General features: G+C 36.6%; 1 long non-coding RNA gene across 1 annotated transcript in view; it reads right to left on the minus strand.

Moving 5' to 3' along the window:
- Nucleotides 1-497: 497 nt before the first annotated feature.
- LOC108532980 (uncharacterized) overlaps nt 498-14,833 on the minus strand; it is a 40,231-nt gene continuing 25,895 nt past the window's right edge. Inside the window, exons 3-4 of the long non-coding RNA XR_001886614.1 lie at nt 3,909-3,990; nt 498-638 (exon numbers count right to left, since the gene is read on the minus strand). This is a non-coding gene — a long non-coding RNA (uncharacterized LOC108532980). The remainder of the gene's footprint in view (nt 639-3,908; nt 3,991-14,833) is intronic.

Genomic DNA, 14,833 nt, shown 5'->3' on the forward strand with positions numbered 1-14,833 from the left:
CCATTGGCTAAGTATTCATTGCCAGTGATATTTCAAATATCTAGAATTTGTTTCTTCTTTAGGATGCTGTTTTTCCTTTCTGAGGGCCTGAATTCAAATAGGAAGTGGCAGGATCTCTTCAAGATGTTCCAACTGAGCAGTAGAGCAGTCTCTACAACATGGTAGAAAGCCGACCCTAAGGAGACAGACGGCCGTTAGAAGACTTCTTATGGAGAGTCTTAGTATATGAGTCTGGGAACCATTGTGTATAGTAGATTAGCTAGTTTTAAATTATTTTCTTCATTGTTGCTTCAGTCACTATGATCACACAACAGATCACTCTCACACTAATAAACATGTACAATATAAAGCAATCATTTATTTTGCTTTTAGGTTTTATGGATTAAGAAGTCCAACAGGGCACAACAGAGGTGGCTTGTCTATGCCTTACAATGTCTGCAGTCTCAGATGGAAGACTCAAAGATGACAAAGTGCAATCATCTAAAGACTACCCTCCTATGTCAAGTAGTTGATGCCTGCTGTTGACTGATGGCCTCTCCTCTCCAAATGGGCCTTTCCATAAAGTCTCTCCAACATAGTGGCTTCAGGGTCATAGGCTTTTTTTTTCACAGCACCTCATGATTCCAAGGGCATATGTCCTGAAACAGATAAAGAATGAAAGAAAGAGTTTGAGACGAGGGAAGGAAAGGATTATACCACGTCCTTTGACCTAACTTCAGAAGTCACAAAGCATCATTTCCACTGCATCCTACATAATAGAAGCAAGTCAAAAAGAAGGACTCATTCAATAGAAAGAAACATACTGGTCCCCACCTCTTGATGGAAGAGTGTGTCAACATTACTACAGCAAACACACTTTAAGGTGACTCCAACGAGAGACACACTTATGTAATTCATTCTCCTTGAAAGTAGAACTGAAGACTTACTTGCCTCTAAACTGTAAAGTATGACAAAAACCTTGATTAGATTCTGTTATGAGTTAAATGTGGTGTTATGCTGTGACCTTAATTAGGCTGTTTTATGGAATGAATCTTTTTGTTCACTCAAAATTCATATTTGAAACTCTAACCCCCAATGTGATGGTATTTGAAGGCGGGTCCATTGGGGATGATTAGATCATGAGGTTGGAGACTCATGATGAGATTAGTGTACTTATAAGAACAAACACTGGAAATCTCTATTTCTTTCTCTATTTCTCTCTCCAACGAGTGACAATACTGCAAAAACGTAGCAGTCTGCAAGTCAGTAAGAGAGTCCTTACCAGAAATCAACCATAGTGGCACCCTGATCTTGGACTTCTGGCCTCTAGAACTGTGAGAAAATAAATTTTTGTCATAAAGTCACTCAATCTATGGTATTTTGGTATGACAGCCTGAGCAGACTTGTATGTTATATAGCAAAGATGTGTGATGTCACTGCCGGGATGCTATTATGCCATATAAGAGTCATCTTGACAGACTGGCAAGCAAAGTTATTCTGGCCTTGAAGAAACAAGTTGCTTTGATGCAAACTGCCTATAGATAGGTTCATATGTCAAGTAACTAGGTGGCCTTTAGGAACTGACAGTCTCAGGCCTAGAGTTGCAAGTTACAGAGGAAAAAACCTGAGCAAGCTTGGAAGTGACTTCTTTCCAGCCAGAACCTCCAAATGAGAATGTAGTCCAGGCAATGCCTTAATCATTGCCTGGTGAGATCCTGAAGCAGAAAACCCAGCTAAGCCATGCCTGGACTCTGATCAACAGAAACTGTGAGAGATAATAAATAGGTATTATTGAAACCACTAAATTTTTGGTAAATTGGTATTCAGCAATAAAATCTAATAGAATCACCCATCACATGAAGAACATTTAGGATGGTGTGGCCATCTTAGGAAAATGTAATCTGCCCTAACTGTTCATTCCTCTTTGTCCATCCATAAATCTTCAGTAACCTGAGATGGACATAGCAGCTCAGGCTCAATTATGCTGTGGGAAATTAAGGAATGAAATTGTGTCCCCACTTTTAGCAAAGTAGTTTAGAGGAGAGTAGCAGCAGAGGAAGAACCACTCCCAAGACCCCAGTAAGTAACTTGCAGAACATTGGAGCAAAGGCCCACAGTCCGAAAGCTGGGTGAAACAGCAAACTACATCCAGACAGCTTTGTGGAATATGTGAAGTGAACATGTTAGTCAAGAATTCTGGGACATGATAAGAGTTGGGAACCTGGTAAAATGGCAGGACTTTTGATTTCAAGTGTATTTGAGAATCAGACTTCTTATTTGGGCATTGAAAAGGACTGTAATTTCTAGACTATGGCAAAGTCTGTAATGCATGGGTCACATATGTGTGGCATAACAAGACTAGACATATTAGAATGTACCACTTTTTATACAAATCATGGATTTGTTTTCCCTTCTTAAATTCAATTATGTTTAATCTTTTGTTTGCAGTTTGCTGACTACTCAAGAATTTAAATCCCTTTTTAATCCAATATGTCTTTATATTTAGAAATAAATATTTAATAAATATATGCTATGAACTTGGCTAAAAGTACATAGACAAGACTGTCCTCAGTGGGGAAACCAAATATATTCATCAAACACCATAAAATGCAAGCATGTGCATTTTTCACAGTTCCTGTTACTTTACCCAGACAATTTTCTTATTGCATTAAAACAAATAAAAATCACCTTTGTATTTTCTATTTGGAAAAATATAGTAATGAGGATGATGATCATAAAAGTATTAAATGTTATTAAACATATTTTATGGCCAGACACTGCTAAACTTATATGCATTATTTCTTTTAATCCTCACAACTCTTCCAGGTGGATACTGTTATTTTCCCAATATTATGGATGAGAACATTGAGAATTAGAGACTGCTAAAATTACCTAGGTGACCCACTAAGTAGTACAGATAGGATTGAAGCCCATTCTGTTTGATTTCAAAATTCATATTTTTAACTCAACCATGCAATGCCTTCTTTTCATACTCAGAATCATGTAGATGAATATGAAATCTTAACAGTCATTTAATCTTACGGCTCTTCTAAGATTCCTTTATAAGTAATTCATTAAAGAAATGCTCTCAGAAGAAACCTGCAAAGGTGTGAAGCAGGACAGGACAGAGGAAGAAATTAGGCATAGATGTGGTTTCAGGAGAATTTCAGTCATACCCTGGTCCTCTGGGGGGCTCTTCTAACAGAGTTGGTCTTTCCAACAGCAAGGTTACTGCGTGGTTACACCCCCACATCAGGCAGTCATTGGCTGCAAGCTGGAGTTAAGAGAAAGGATAAAGGGAGAAAGAAGGGAGAGGGCTAAAGGCATCTCCAGGGAAGGTGGCTCCCATCAGCTTAGGAAAATCTTCAGAAAAAGAATACAGGTGTGTGCCATGATCAGTCAACACCTGTAGCAACCAGGGTTGGTTTCAGGGCCTGCTAAAGGGCAAGACTCTAACAACATTGATAAATCTGCCAAGTATTTAGCCAATCCCTGCTTGAATACCTTCAAGTGAGAAAGAACTCCCCATAACTCCCTCTCCTCCACCCCACAAGGTAGTCCATTACAATCCTCAGAAACCTGGTTAGAAAATTCTTCCTTTTGTTGGATGTGGGAATACTAAAGGGAGGTCATTCCAAGACAGCATATGCAAAAGCACAGAGTGTAAAAGAGCATGATGGTGTATGTTGTTCTGTAGCTAGTACTATGTTTTGTGGTGGTTAGAACTTAAGGTGTGAAAGTAGAAAATGAAAAAGATGAGTCTAGGAAGATGGTTATAGGAAAGATCATCAAATAATGAAAGACAAACTTGCCTCACTAAAAAGTTGTGATGATGGCACAAGGTACAACTAAATGAGTTTTAGCAGAGGAAGCAAAGGATAATCGCTTCTAGAAAGCCAACCTGCTAGCAATAAAGAGAGCAACCCTACCTCGTTCCTTTCATGTTGTGGGCTTTCACATCTGTGTTTCCTCTGGACTTCTTCAAGGACAGGATGCTTGCATTGTGAATCCCTAAAACAATAAATGATTATGGAACTGAAATGAAGTGAACTCATCGTAAGTAAGAGAAACCATTACAAAACCCCTGGTGAGAGATGCCACAGGTCTCAGTCAGGAGACAGCAAGCCATAGCTCACAGGCCTAACCAGGGCCACCACCTGTTTTTGCAAATAAAGTATTATTAGAACACAGCCACAACAGTTTGTTAACGTATTGTCTATGGTTGTAGTCATACTATAACAGCAGAGTTGAGTTGCAACAGAGACCATATGGCCTGCAAAACCTAAAATATTTACTATTTGGCCCTTTCTAGAAAAGGTTTGCCAATCCCTGGTCCAGCTTAAAGCGGTAGTAATATATGTGAATAGGTTAAAATAGATGGAAATGATACTTAGGAGCAAAAATCAATTGGAGTAACCACTACTCACTTCTCCTATTTTTATTTCTTCATGCCATGTACACATTAGAGGACATTATAAATATGTATAAAAGCTTTCCAGCATTCCACGGCCTCTTTTGACAATTTCTACTTATTCTGTCACATTTAAATTAAATCATCATTTCTATAAAGACCCTTACACTCAGAAGAGCACAGAGTAGAGTCCACTCACTCATCCTAGTTCTATTTCTTCATGCCATGTAGGCATTAGAGGACATTGTAAATATGTATAAAAGCTTTCCAGCATTCCATGCCCTCTTTTGGCAATTTCTATTTTTTATTTATTCTATCACATTTAAATTAAACCATCATTTCCATAAAGACCCTTACACTCTGAAGAACACACAGTCGAGTCCACTCACCACACAGGCCTACTGATCCAAAACAGAATCAGTATCCCATTCAGTCCACTTAGTATGAGATCATCCTGCAATAATGGGACAGTCTCAGCCCTGTGTCCCTTATATAAATCTGCTAAAATGCACCCGACTTTTAAATCGTTGTGACGTGCTTGTTTTCACTGCAGGCCTTCACAAACGGCCTAAATCTTTTTCACTTCATTAAGCGGCTCTGTACCAAAGTCCTCTGAATACTTTTCATCAGAAAATTCCCCATAAGGCCTAAAATTTCTTTTCCCATCTCTATGTGGTTGGGACATAAAAGATTGCAATTCAAAGAAAAAATAAAGAACTGTCATGGTCCTTTTTGTTGGTGTTAATCTCTGAACGGCAGATTTAGGACGACTATTTTTTTCTAGTTCCTGGTTCTCCACTTCCTGTTTGAATATCCACTACAAAGTGTTGGTAAAATGTATTTATAGGACACAGTGAGCTAGTTGCTAGGCCTTTTGTATAGGACTTGAAAGATAAAGGCAAGTTCCTGTCTCTTAAAAAAAAAGTAATCTGCAGCCATAGAAACATCTAATCTTAGTCATAGCACCAACACCCCACATGGGCCAAAATACAATTCAGAATAAAAGTTGCTTATAAAAAATGGATTTTAAAATCACACCTTGAATAAAAAACCAATAAGAAAACTTTTCCTACTTTTCAGGGAGGAAATTTAAGAAAACAAAACAACAAATGGTGTATTGGTATTTTATATTTGAAGATTATTTGCCTCAAATATTTAGTTGCTGTCACTATCTGGAAGACAGTAAAGTTTAGCCCTATCATACACAGTGCACCAAAATAATTTTTAAATTAAAGAAAAATTTAAACGTGTAGATAAGCACAAATATACAGAACTAGAGGAAAATATAAATTACTATCTCTCTGGCTTTAGAATGGCAAAGAATATGAGCCAAGATAAAATCTATGAAAGACAAAGTGATAAATTTAATATACAAAATCTATATATTTCTGAATATGTTAAAATAATATTCAAAATTTTATAAACAAGCTAAACAATATGGATAAAATTTTTCCAATGAATCTGACTAACAGAGGCGGTTTATCTCTCTTCCCCTTTTAATTCTGTAAGAAAAGCGAACATGTGAAGACACATTCTTTAAAAATATTTATAGAATCGCCAAACAGTTATTCATAAAGAAGGGAAACCAAAATGGCCAATTATAATATATATTTTAAAAAATTCATTCTTTGCAACATAAAAACAGCAATGAACTATTTTTTTTGCCTGTATTTTACCAAAAAATGTTTTATTTAAAAGAGCACACAGATTTATTAGTTTAAATGTTTTGGTTGTGAATAACAGAAAATCACTTCAAAATAACTTCACGAAAATGAGTGGACTCTTAAAGTTTTCAAATGCAGAAGTAGATTTGTTTTTAGACATGATTTAATCAGTGATCCAGCTCCAGTTCTAATACTTTAGATCAGTTCTATCTATCTGCATTGTGCTTAAGGTGGCTACCATTATGGAGGCAAAATGGCCAGCTCCAGTAATTCCAGGAGTCAGTTTCTTAGCATGTCATTGGGAAAAAGTGTATCACTTTTCTCAACCAGTACATGCCTGACATCCGTTCTGATTGGATAAATTTAGGTCATGTGACCAATTCTTAACTAATCATCACATCCAGGGAAATGGCACAATCCAATTGGATTAGGTCTGTGTTAAATACTCATGCCTGGACCAATCATTGTAGAAAAGGAGATTGGCTTAAAGCATTCAGGGCCATCCTTGGCACCAAGGTAGGGTAAATCCTTTTTAAATCATATAATGAAGGAAGGAAAAAATAGCTGCACTGAGGCTGTACATAGAAGCATGCACAGTTAGGCACAGTGGGTGGAGCAATAAATTATTTCTGTGTATGGAAAAATTGGAGTATATATATAAAAGCCTTGAAAATACGTGTACCACGTTTGTCCCAGAAATACCAGATCTTGAAATTTATCCCAAAGGAATTATACAGTTCATTACAAAGATTTATCTTTTAGGATGATTTAGGGTAGCTGAAAAATCAATGCCTGACAATGGAAAAACAAATAAATTATGACACATGAATACAATGCTATATTATGCAACCTTAAAATATAAAATTGCAAAAAATATTACTGACAAGTAAAACTGTTTAAGATATGTTCAGTGATTGAATTCAGGTCACATGAAATTATTCTATTTTTATAAAAGAATATACACATACGTGTAGTCATTGAAAAAGACTTAAATATATCAAAATATAAAGGGTTATCTCCATATAGTGGAATTGTGGATAGTTGCATTTCCTTTTTATGACCTTCTATATTTCATAAATTTTATTCACGCACATGAATTATTCCAGTAATGAGAAACATTCATATTTAGTTTTTTAAAAATAATAAAACAAATCCACATTTTAAAAAAATGTGGTGGGGACTATGACTTTAAGAATGTATTCATGAAGAATTCCAAGAGTCCACAATTGCAAGTTGAGGGGAAGCCCACACAAAAGCAGAGCTCTAGGAATGAAATCTTTAAATAATCTGCTTCTTATCCCTGGAGGAGCACCGGCATTCGCACCGACCTTTAGTTAAGCAGCCTTAGCCCATGTGAGAACCAATGTGCTGACTTCAACCATAGTGACTTTCCTACCCTCTGAAAAAGGGCTCTGGGTAAACAAAGAACTATCAAACCTCTCAAGAAGGCTTTCCAACTCCCTGAGGAATCCCCTTTTGAGAATAAACACAAATACTCATTTATAAATCTGTGCAAATGATGGCTAATGGCCCAAAATTGCACCATATATAGCTCCATCTGCACTATATGTAGCTTCAACTTTCATGTAGTTGATCCAAAGAGCAAAAGTTGGTGTGGCCTGTGTGAAGATGTATGTGCACTGAGCTACAGGACTAACCATCTTAATTGAATTGAATATTTTTTTTAAAGTCAGTTAAATTATAGCTACATTTATTGGTTTCATTTATTGACATATCATAATATAGGCAACAGACCATAGGAGGAGAATATGCATCATTTAAGGGAAAACTGCATGGTTGAAATGTGTATAGCACTGGATGATGTGAGATGATTCCACACATATATGCTGTCTGCACACAGTTGATCCTAACTCCATTGCTGTAGAATAAACCCTTTTCTCCAGCAACATAAGACAAAATTACCTCAAGTGAAGAAAAGGGGAGAGAAAAGCAAAAGGGATGAAAGCAAAGTTTGTTCTTTTGATTTCTGATTTAAGGGAGGACTGAGTGCAAAATTCAAACCATTCTTTTATTCACCATCCAATCAATATTTGTTCAGCATACAGAAGTTAATTATATGAAGGAAAATCCCTGCCTTCATGGAATATACATCCTAGTAAATGCACAGGCTATGTACAAAGTCTAAACAAGCTTCTTTGGTTTTGTTTTGTTTTCTGTTTTTTGTTTTGGGTTTTGTTTTGTTTTGTTTTTGTTTTTTTGAGACGGAGTTTTGCTCTTGTTGCCCAGGCTGGAGTGCAATGGCACCGTCTAGGCTCACTGCAACCTCCCCCTCCCGGTTTCAAGAGATTCTCCTGCCTCAGCCTCCTGAGTAGCTGGGATTACAGGAATGTGCCACCATGCCCAGCTAATTTTGTATTTTCAGTAGAGACGGGGTTTCTCCATGTTGGTCAGGCTGGTCTGGAACTCCCTACCTCAGGTAATCCACCTGCTTCGGCCTCCCTCTTTCCTTAATATTAAGTGAGAATGAAAACAGAGTATTGAGTGTCTGAGAGAGTCAAGGCAGGACTTAATGAGAGATATGCTTGGCTAAGATGAAAGCTTAAAAAGCTTATTTTGTCTGAAGAGGAAAGGGGAAAGGCAAATTTTCTGTAAAAACCTAACCAGAAATGTGTCTTTGGTTCTTACTTCTACCGCCCTCACTTAATTACTGGGCCCTCTTTTTTGCTCCTTAATGCCAACCGTTCATTTAGATGCCTCTAGTCAATAGTGTAAGAAAGAATTAGGCATGTCGTATATTTACTCTCTATGAGTTGTGTTGTGCCTGTCAGCATCTGACCCATGCTGGAGACTATTAAGGGAGGAAGGGATGAATGCCTGGATGGATGGATGGATGGATGGATGGATGGATGGATGGATAGATGGAGAGATGGATAGATGGATGGAGAGATGGGTGAATTTTTGCATGGGACATAGCTTAATAAGTGAAAAAATAAGTGAATGAAAAAGTAAAACAATAAATGAAGGAATTAACAAAAGCATAATTAGGTAAGGCAGGGGAAAAGACATAAAGGTGCCTATAGAAAGCTTATGAAGTTGAAAAATGGTGAAGATGGGAGTGAAATAAAAATAAATAATACCCTAAAGATGTGACTGAAGTGACAGAACTGGGGAGGGAGGAACAATAAATAAAATTGTAGAGCTAAGTTCCAAGGAAAAGGGAAAAAAATCACAACATGCTTAAAGATGAGCAGAGGAGCCAGGGGAGAGGTTAGAAGATCAGCTCTGACTCCAACCTTGAATCTCCAGGCAGTGAGAACTTTTCTGCTTCTGCAAGCAATAGGCATTGAGGGCTTCCCTGAAAGTGGTGTTAGGTATTCATGCATTAGAGGAATGCGTAGAAACATTATAAACTCTTGTTAAGAGTTCAAACATTGTGCACTTCAAGTTGAGATAAATTCTAGTTATTCAGCGATAGCCTTCATTATTATTTGACAAAATGTATATCCTTAAATATTGAAAATACAAATAAAATTTAAAATTACCTATAGCATCCCGCTTTCAGAAATAATATTTTAAGAGCTTTATACTTCTTTAATACATGTGTATGTGCATATATATACGTGTTTGATAAAATATTGATTTAATCTAATTAAATTAGTTTAATATATTTAATATTTTGATAGTATAGTTTATTTAAACAGCTCAATATTATCTATATGCTTTCACATATATACACAAAAGCAAGCATTTTTTTTTTTTTGAGACAGAGTCTCACTCTGTCACCCAGACCAGAGTGCAGTGGAGTGATCTTGGCTCATTGCAGCCTCTGCTTCCTGGGTTCAAGCAATTCTCCTGCCTCAGCCTCCTAAGTAGTTGGGACTACAGGCGTGTACCACCACATCCTGCTTCTTTTTTCTATTTTTGTAGAGATGGGGTGCTGGGATTACAAGTGTGAGCCACCGCACCCAGTCATGTATATGTTTTTAACCTGCCTTTTTCACTTAAATATACTGTAAATATTTCTGTGTTAGGAAACTGCCTGTGGCATTATAATATTGCGTCACCATACTATTTTATTCTAGTAATGTACCAGAATTTATCAGTCAATCCTCTGTTGTTGGAAAATTAGTTTTTTTCCCAATGTTTTGCTATTTAAAACAAAGTAATTTGGTTATGTTTTCCTTCATACTGTTTTATCCTATAGAATAAAGTGCTACATTCTTATAGCTTTATCATTGCACATTGCTCCTGATTATATCATTATTATAAAATCCTTATGCTGAAATTGCTTAGTCAAATCAAATTCAAAATGCTAAGACTTTTGATGTGCATATCAACCACGATGTCTTCAGTTGCCATTTGCCAAAAAAAAAAGACTCAACCAATGGAATGGCTTAAATAAAGCCTTTTTAATGTATCTCATAAATACAGTCTAGAAATAATTCAGGTCACAGAACTGGTTTTCTCCAGTAGCTCAACAATGCCACCAAGAACCCTGCTTGTTTTGGTCTCCTGCTCTGCCTACAGTGATATGAGCCTCACAGATACAAAATGGGCTGCAAAGAACTCTTAGAGATACACTTTTACTCCTTGAGGTTCAGAGAATAAAACACATCTTTCCCAGTTCTCAAACAAAAGGCCTAAGCTTCACATTGGATGAATTTGCGTCATGTGCTCATTCCTGAGTCAACTGCTTTAGCAAGGGAGTTAGATGATATCATTAATAGTCCCACAAATACAATGAGTTCAAGTTTCCTCCAGCCTTCACTAACATTGAGAATTAATCTTTAAAAACCACAATGAAATCAAAAGCTGCCAAGTTGATAGGTAAAAGGAGTAGACCGTTATTCTCTTCTCTTTCTCTTTTTCTTCCCTTTCTTCCTTCCTTCCATCCATCAGTTTGGAAATGGTGAAAGCCTGGGCTCTAAAATCAGATGGTCTATATTTGCATTTTGGTTCTCTGCATAGAGTTGTGTCATATTAGGTAAGTTAGAGAAATTCTCTGCAAAACAAGAATAATAATAGTAGAGTCCCCTCCTTAGGGTTCTCATAAAAATAAAATAAAATAGTAATTAAAAAACTGGAAAATGTTAGGTCTTATTAACAATTATAGTATTGTTTTCATAATTAAATTATTGTGAATTACCTTTTCATTCCCGTGCTCATTTCTCTGTTGGGAGTAGTCATTTTAATAGTAAAAAGAAGGTTTTAGTTTGTTGTTTGAAGTGTTTATTTTCTTATTTAAGACATGTGTATTTAGGTACTCATATTTTCTTCATGCGTTAAAAGACAATGTCTACAGACCCTGGCCATGAGTATCTGAAAATCTAGAAAGAGTAAAAAAATCAATCAATGATGAGAGGGTGAGAAAATATTGGCTTAAATATTCTTGAATAAGAAATCCCTTTCCATTTCCCAAATACTTTGCAAACGAGGCACTGGTGTTAACATTATAGCTCCCTGGAATCTATACCAGACTTTCTTCACTATAATATTTCAGATAAAAGTGCCAGCTATGATAGTTAAAGGAATGACTAATGCCAAAATGAGTCACTGTAAAGACATTACAGAAGCCAGGTGCGGTGGCTCACACCTATAATCCCAGCACTTTGGGAGGCCGAAGTGGGCAGATCACCTGAGGTCAGGAGTTCTATACCAGCCTGGCCAACATGACAAAACCCTGCTTCTACTAAAAATACAAAAATTAGCCAGTTGTGGTGATGCATGTCTGTAATCCCAGCTACTTGGGAGGCTGAAGCAGGAGACTCGTTTAAACCTACAAAGTGGAGGTTGCAATGAGCCAAGATCGTGCCACTGCACTCCAGCTTGAGCGACAAGAGTGAGTAATAAATGTTATTTGTTAGACTTTTCATTAGTTCTAAAAATAATTAACTGTTAATCTCAGCCTCTTATACTATAAATATTTTTAACAAATAAAGGGAACGTTTTAGGGGGAAATATGCCTAATGAAAGAAGCTTCTCATTCACAAGTTATGAATACTCCTATCCTGACATAAGAGAACTAGCTTAGTTTACAGAAACCTTATATGAAGCCATCTCTCTGACTGGGAATAGAAATGACAATTTTTAGTTGTTCAGCATGTAGTGTGGTTCCTGTCTGAGTGGTGTTATTTCTGGCACCCTGATGAACCACTCTTAGGATTGGTCAAACAGGATCCAAGCCCCCTTCTTCCCTTTCAGATATTTTCTTCCTCTGGCATTGGTTAGGAAAAAAGAGCCTCTTTCTTCCACTTCAAATTATCAGTTCTTTGATTCCTGAACAAGTAAGTCCTATTGGAAATGAACTTGTTTTAGCTGTGCCCCTAAAATCTCCCACCCTGCCCCCTACATACCTGCCCTAGCTACATTTCCAGTGGGTGTTCAACCCTCATCCTTCCTTATCCCTCATGATATATAAATGGTGATTGTGAAAAGCTCTGTATTGTGCAAATAGTCTTTATTATCTTAAGCTTTAAAAAAAAAAAAAAAAAAAAAAAAACCTGTCTTTTGAGAAAGTGGGAAGGTGTGGTCTGTTCTCCAATATTTGGCAGTGTTCATTTTAACTGAATCATTTGTTAGGACAAAATTGCTATAACCTATAATAAATGTTAAGATTGTCGGATGCATACTTGTACTGAATTAATATTTTATAGCTCCTCAGCCCTGTGTGGGTTGGCTGTTCTGGAATGCTCTAGCACCATGGAAACGCTGGGAGATATTTTCTGTTAATTGTAAGAATGTTTGACAGATAACGGTACAGTACCATGGAATTAAACTTTGTTGCTGATGAATTCTGATTACTTTATAACCTTATTCTATTAGAGAAGGTTTTGTTTTTGTTTTATTTTAAGCATTGAAACACCTCTCCTTGTCCATAATCACTTTTTTAAAACTTAGTCAGTAAGTATTGTATTATCTATATAATTATCATCAGGTAGAGAAAGATATCCAGTTTTTTTTTAATTAAAAATTATCTCTATTTTTTAAAAAACCCAACCTGTGAACTATGAATAAAATCTTTTAGATAAATATTTCTTTAAAGAAGAAGAAAGAATCCTGCTAATCTCTTTCTATGACTAAACTATAATTTTAGTCACAATTATGTTAGCCTTAAATTCTAATGCTAAAAGATATTGGGATTTAGCTAGAAATAAATGTGTGATCCTAAAAGCAAAATATATATGTATTACGCATTATGTATGTCTAAGAGAAATAGACTATGCTTCCACTCTTCCAGTCCAGTGAAAAAAAAAAATTCTTATTTTTCTAAACTTAAGACCTGTGAACCAGTTGACTCAGTCTTACTCTCAAACACTTTTGGCTCTTGTAAGTCAAGTTTATGATGGAAGCTAAGCATCCTAATCCTTAGGCAGTGCTTAGTAAAAAACAGGTAACTGCTAGGCTTGTTCTTTCTTGTTTGTCTCTTTTCTCAAAATCACTTAAGAAGGTCCAAGAAGCTGCTTATAGCCAACTAATTAAAACCCTTTATTTTGTTCTTTCACGGCACTATGAAAAGCAATGGGAGGATTTCTCTCTGAGCTCTAAAACAATAATGTCTTTCACTCATAGTCTGCCCTCCCCGTGGGTCCTTTGTCAGCACCCATCTTCAGAAATCTGAGAAGTGGAGAGTAACTAAGAAAGCAACACTCAAAATATCCAGTAGAAGACTGGTGGAGGAAACATGTGACCACATTAAAAATGTTTCTCCTATCACAGAGAGTTTACTAAGGAAAGAGACTTTTTTCCAATTGGGAGTAATTGGAAAGGTTTGTGGCAAAGAAGACACTTAAGTAGGATGTGCACTTGTTCTATGGGAGTAGCAAACCCAAGGTAGAAGGAGAAACTAAACAAAATGTGGTAGACAAAAAAAAAAAAAAAAAATGGTCCCTGGAACTCTCTATATCTTAACCCTACATTACCTTACTGGGCAAAAGGGACTTTGCAGAGTGATTAAATTAAGGGAATTGAGATGGGGAGATCATCCTGGATTATCTAAGTGGTCCCTAAACATGGTCACGGTCACAATACTTCTTCTAGAAGGGAGACAGGAGTGTGAGTCAGAGAAGGAGACAGGAGAACAAAAGCAGAGGTCATAGTGATGCAATTGCTGGAATGTGGGCAGCCTCTAGATGCCAGAAAAGGCAAAAAGACAATTCCCCTCAGCACATCCAGAAGAAACACAGCTCTGCCAACACCTTGATTTTAGCCTACTGAGGCCCATTTTTGACTTCTGACCTCTAGAATTATAAGATAATAAATTTGCATAGTTTTAAGCCCCCACACTTATGTGTACTGCAGTTACAGCAGCAATAGGAAACTAATACACAAGAGTAAAATGTGGGCTATTTGTGAAGAATATTAAATACTTCAGAATAGATAGTGCATAAGGACATTCAATGGAGGAAAGGGTAGGAAGAATAATCACAAACAAGAATAAGGATAACATTTTGTTCTCTACTTAAAGTGCTTTCATAGTCATTGTTTTAAAAATATGGTTCCCTTAACAACCTTTTAATCCAGGCATTATGATACTCTCCAATTTTAAGACGAAGTAGCTCTGGCTCATGGAAGCTAATTGCTTTTCCCTAGTTCACAGTTCTGTAAGCAGTAGAACTGGGCAACAGCCAAGGTCTCCCAACTCCTCACCTCTTTCCCCTGCAGCACGTCACTCATTCATATCAGGGCAACTAATTTTAGAAGGGCTTCAGTGTCAGACCAAAAGGTGTAAAGTTTATTCTCCAGCAATAAATTAAAGGTTTTTAAGCATGGAATGACATAATTAATTAATATAACAGCATAATATAAAGTAGATTAGAGA

The sequence above is a fragment of the Rhinopithecus bieti genome, unplaced genomic scaffold (genome assembly GCF_001698545.2).
Source record: "Rhinopithecus bieti isolate Rb0 unplaced genomic scaffold, ASM169854v2 scaffold_6380, whole genome shotgun sequence".
NCBI lineage: Eukaryota > Metazoa > Chordata > Mammalia > Primates > Cercopithecidae > Rhinopithecus > Rhinopithecus bieti.